Genomic DNA, 6,000 nt, shown 5'->3' on the forward strand with positions numbered 1-6,000 from the left:
TGGTTAACTGGCTTTTCTTAATTATGACATTTCTCATTCATACACCACCTTTTTTTTTTTTTCTTTTTCTTTTTCTTTTTTTTTTTTTTTTTCTAATTTCTTCCTTTTTCATTTCTTCATTTCTTCTCCATCCTTTGGATGCCCTGATGGTTGTGTTTGGTCCAGAACCAGCCAGGAGCCAGGATGCAAAGCTGAACATCCAGAGCCATCACTCTCCTGCTCTTCACAGCAGGTGTTGCTACCCTGCAAATAGCAAGATTAACGGGGTGTTGGGGAATGTGGCTGTGTTCTGCCCGCAGCACCGTGGCACCTTCCCAGTGTGCTGATGAATTGGCTAGAAAAGGTATCGTACTTCTGATAAACTAAATGTATAAAGTTAGAATCATGTCTTCAGTGTTAATCCACCAGAACTTCCATTTTTTACTTGTGGTTTAGGTTGTTCCATGAGACTTAACAAAAATTGTGTTTCTTTTAAGGAATTTTCTGGGATGGTTAAAAACACTGACAGAGTTTCTAACCTGGTACATTCCAGAGGATCATGTTATGAATATTTTCTGTTGTAGTCCTGGACTTTCTTTTCTGTGCAGTTTCTCAGAAGGTGAAATTAAAAAAAAATATATTAAAATGTGTTATTATTAGAATTTGAAAGGCAAAATTTACCTGAGCCTGTGTTCCTTGTGCTCCTAACTCCACCGCTGACTGCGGTGTTGAGGTACCATTTTCACAAGAAGCAGGGATGCCCCTGAAGCAGTGGCACATGTGGTAACAGTCAGGGGGGGGCTTGAGATTTCCAGTCTTAACAAGTCCTTAGAGATGTGGGTGTCTGGATCAGCCTGTCGGCTACTGAATGCCCAAATCTATAATTAAAAAACATCTTTGAAACTCCGAGGACTCCTGAGGTGCTTGGCAGGTGCTGTCGCTGCCTGGGCTCCCCCTGGGCTGGCGGGCAAGCTGCAGGCAGGGCGATGGTGATGCCACTTGGGAGGGGGCTGTCCTGCGGTCACCCCAGCTGCAAGCACAGATGCCCAGCAGCGCTGCACGGTGGGCAAGAGGCAAAGGGAAATTCCGTATCAGTTGGTACGAAGGGCTTAAATAACTGTTTTAATCGGTCTGAAATGATCTGCAAGACACAGCGCAATGCGGCTGGCTGCTTTTGCGTGGAGCCCAAGGAGCAGAGCTCAGCAGGTTGGGTGCTGCGGCTCACCCAGGCTCAGCGCGGCATGCACCCTGCGGCACTGCTCTGACCGACGGAAACGTCCCTGTCTGCGTGACTTGATTCAAGAGTTGTCTTTGGCCTCAGCGTGGAAGCAGAGCTGAAGAAAGAGCAGGGCATTGGCAGTTCATATTTTTATGCTTTTTTTTTTTTTTTCCTTTAGGAAACAATTCTCCACCCTTTCTTTTGGATAAAATGCGATGGGAATAGGACCGTATGCTGGACAGGTTGGTGTGGCGGAAGGATGGGAAGCATGGAGATTTCTGAGATAGTTTGGATGCTGCTTCCAGCAAGCAGAAGGGATGTTACACTAAAATTGTTCATCAAAACTGAGACCTCATATGGATAATTTTATCGGAAGGTCAAGAAAACAGCCGCTGATTTTTTCCCCACAAATATGAAGCAGAGATCTTGTGTAAGAGGAGACAGCATCCAAATAACCAGGCACCAGAAGGAGCTACAAGGAAAAGCCTGAGCTTGGAGCAGAGAGAAACTGTCAAAAGTTTTAAAAGGAATTTTATGAAGCCATATTTGTATTCAAAATCTATGATCATTTCGAAATCACAATAACTACTCTCAAATTATTTGCTCAAAGAAACATTATAGTCAGGACACCCCCACCCCCCACCCGCAGTCGCTTGTATCCCACTTTAAAAAATATATTCTATTCCATTCTGAAATCCTAAAATCAATAAAAATTGCCTCGTTCTATGATACTGGGGTGTATTGGAATTAGATGCAAGTAGCTGTTTTTTCTCAGAAATGTTATTCTGGAATATTTGACTAACGTAACTGTGGGACCAGGTGCTTGGGGTGCATGTGTGATGTGGGCACACGGGCACTGTGAGGTGGCCTCGTGGTGTTGCCGCGTTCCCTGAATGTCATTTAGAGCTGCTGAATGCCGTGGTCCTGGTAAAGCCAGCCAGGGGTGCCAGTGACTTCAGCGGAGCCAGAATTTCACCCTCGGCCAGGAGCAGCTGACGGGGAGTGCCTGGGACTGCTGACCTGCAGCAATTTCGAGTCAGTGACACAGAAGTGGACGAAGTTCTTTATCACATAACTGATCTCATCGGCGACCCAGGGTACACCAGTTTCCCTCTGGATTTTCTACAGAGTTTCCATTCATGTTGCAACTATGTGGATAACATGTTAAGGCATTATTCTTCAAAAAGTAAAGAATTAATTTCTTGAAAAGATGGGCAATTTGTAGAAGACATTTGTGTAATTTTGCATTCTAAATGTGATTTATATTTATAAATAAATTTGCATAAAATCTCCAGCTCTCGATGTCATAGTTCTATTTTATCTTTAATTCAGATGCTCAAGAAATGTAAATTATTTTTACAGCTAAATAAAAGCTATACAAAGCTGCCAGGAAAGAATAACGAGATACACATTGTGCCATGCAGCCATGATAAATCCAGCAGCACCATGGTTACAGTCAAGATGCGAGGCCATCAGCAGCTAGGGAATATCAGCACATATAGATTCCTCTGACTAGATTTAGCAAACTAATCTTATCTGGGGAAACTCATGACACTGGGTTAGCAAAAGAATATATTTACCTGAAAGATAGACAGGCACCTGCAATGAGGAGGAAGAGCTGGTTTACATGGCAAGGGTTTATTATAGATTAACAGCATCAGCCCTGGTTGGGCCAGGCTTTGCACACGTGCTTTGCAGAAATAAAGATTTCAGCATTCCTGTGCCAGGGCAAAGCTTGCAGATGTTGGTGAGTTTTCAAACGATAGTATGGCTTTATAAAATATGACTTGGTCAGGAAGGTAGCACCAGTGAGAAAGTATATTTGCACCCCCTTGAGTCATTGTGGCAAAAGGCTCCAACGCCATGGCTCTGGACTGATAAATAGATTAAGAAATGGGTTTCCTCATTAGAAATTAACTCAAGCATGAGGAGATAATTATATCAAATGAGGATGTGAAGAACCTCAGCTGATAGTAGTCAAAGGAAAGTAAATAAAAGGAGCACTGAGGCCAAATGCTCCTTTCCTAGCAAGGAGGCTTGAGGAATAAGTTGCCTGGATATTTGAGAGGATGAACCTTGTTGTCTGTGACTGATGCAGGTAGGTTTCATCATTCTCTGTTTTCACCTTGTCTTTTACTACATTTCCCAGTAATACCTGGCTTTGTGGTGTGAGTTTTTGCTGTTTGCTTGCTGCTGGGAGTGTCTTAACCCACCCTGCTCTTTAAAGTTTGCATAAAATAAACTAAAGCTGATATGCACAGTGCTGCTGACTTGCTGCTGTTCCCCATCTGCTGGATTATAGTGATCTTGCTTTATTTAAAGTCAGTATTGAGGTCAAATATTTCCAAGGGTGGCTTGTAGGAGCTAGGTGACTGCTCTTTGCAGGAGAAGGCATATGGAAGTCCAGGCAGCAATGAAGGGGTGCGTTCAGTGTCTTCTGGATGACCACCCACATAGGATGTTGGGAAGAAGCAGCTTTCCTGTATGTGCCTTAATTCTGCAGAATCTCTTAGCTCTAGTGCTGTCACTATCACATTTTATTTTGTGAAAGAGCGATTGGGGTGCATAGCAGGCATCATGCTTTGGAATCTGCTGCTTTCCCCCTTTGGGTTTCCTCCTCCAGACAAAAGAGAAACAAGTTCTGTGATAAGTTTTATACTTGCACTAGACAGGACACTGCACGATGCTGAGCACCTTGTCAAGAAAGTGCTGAGCCTTTGAAGCCCTGTGGGTTTAAGGGCGGTGGGGTCCCCAGTGCCCTGAAGAACTGACCCCTGTGACGCTCAGTTTCCCAAGCGCGGGGACAGCAGTGTGTGGTGAAGAGGGACAGGCTAAAACCTGCGCCGAAGGGAGCGCTCTGTTTTGCTGAATCAGGGCGGTGGATGCACAAGCATCCCGGAGAGCGAGGACAGACCTGTTGACTCCTAAGGACCACTCATGTGCCTTAATTGAGTATGTGCATGAATGCTTAACTGGGGGGGATCAGCACAAACATCCCTGAATGTCAAGCTCTCTTCTGTGTCTATTTTGTAAAGCTAATGACCACCGGGCATTAAAAAACCAGTTCTGGTCTTTGGAGATGCTGAGGCATCTTATTTCATATTTTTAAAGGTGAATGCCTTCACCTTCAAATAAAATGTCTTTATTTCAGAGACAATGAAGCATAGAAAAAAATGGAGTGCTGTGGACTTAGTGTCCTTGGAAGTTTAAGATCTTTTTGAACTGTCCATAACTTGAAAAAGGAACCAAATAATAATGCTTAGAAATATTTAAAACCAAAAAATCATGCTCAGCAGACAGTTCTTATGACAAGGCTCTGCCCAGAGTGAATTTTTATGCTTGAGTTATAAACCCTTGAAAAATAGAGATCCTAATACAAAAGCTGACACAGCTTTAACTAAAGCAGCTCTAGTAAGTGCTGCTATAATTATTTGCTCATTAATTACAAATTTTGCAAGACATGAGAGTAACACAAATTGGAAAATAGGAATAATTATCAGTAATAATGCCACAGAAGCTGGACACATTGAAAGTATCTTCCTCTTTAAATTTAATAATACCAAGACAGCTAGGAAACTAATAAGAAATACATAATTGAAAATTAACCTTGCAAATCTACTGTTAATAAACCATGTACTCCTGCGTTACAATAATTTTACAGAGCCCTTAATTTGCATTTGAAGTGTTATTCCAGGTAATACTTTGTATGTTCACAACAACTAGTATGCATTTGAATTAAAACAAAAATGCCAAGGTAGGATTTACTATAGCTGAAGAGGACAGAATAGTATACGCTGTCATTTTTAGTAGCTCAGAGCTCAAATGCTTGGAAACCCAATGTACAATGGTGATTTTTGTGCTGGCTGTTACGCCTGAATGCTGTTTTGTTATTGTTGAATTCGAGTATTGTAGTGTTTCGTGCTTTCATCCTTCGCTTGTGTCAAGATACCAGTTGGGCTGTTGGATCGCTTGTGCTTTCTCTCTGAGGTGTGAGGCTTCATTACTTGGGGATGCTTGAACAGCACCCAGTGCCTTGGTGACAGGTAGCGCGTGGTCCTCGAGATGCTGCTGCAGTGCATGCTTGTACCATCATGTCTGAGCAGTTTTAATGGATCTAAAGGGGGCAGGCTGCTGGGGGCGCTGGGGTTTGCTGGGCAGGGTAAGTCAGCGTAGCCTGTGGTTTAATGGGAAGGGGCTGCTTTGCTGCAGGCTGGCACCTTGTGCCTGAGGTTTGCCTGTGGCTCTCATTCGGAGGGAAATGGTACTTCCTTACGGAACTTTTAGGTTTGTTGCCAACCAACAGAAGTCTATAAAAATCTGTTAGATCAATCAATGTGCAAGTAAGGATGAAGAGAATTGCTTATTCAAAACTCAGCCTGAGTCAACTGCTTTTGCTGAATATCTCCCACTCGTAAAATAAACCTGATGCATGTTGCTGCCTGCTCCTTGTGCTCAGTCACAGAAAACTTGTGTGTTTGCAGCCAAGGAGTGTTTAATAATTTTGGAGCTCGTATCTACCAAGCTCTGAGCGCTCAGCTGAGAAAAGAGGAATGACTGCAAGAAAGAGGAACATCTGACGGCAGGCTTGTACTTGTATCGCAATGTTAGTGGCAGTGGAGGTATATACAGGGTTTCAAAGTTGTGTATGGCCAAGCAGCTTAAAAAAAATAAATAATAAAAAAAAATAACCCGGAGACCTACAGTGTTTGGCATGGGAGTGGAGGAACATTGTACACAAACAATTGGGTTATGAGTGTGCACTCCAAACAGTGTTTCTGCACAATTCCAAACTCCATCAAGGG

This window comes from Falco peregrinus, chromosome 13 (assembly GCF_023634155.1).
Source record: "Falco peregrinus isolate bFalPer1 chromosome 13, bFalPer1.pri, whole genome shotgun sequence".
In the NCBI taxonomy this organism is placed as follows: Eukaryota; Metazoa; Chordata; class Aves; order Falconiformes; family Falconidae; genus Falco; species Falco peregrinus.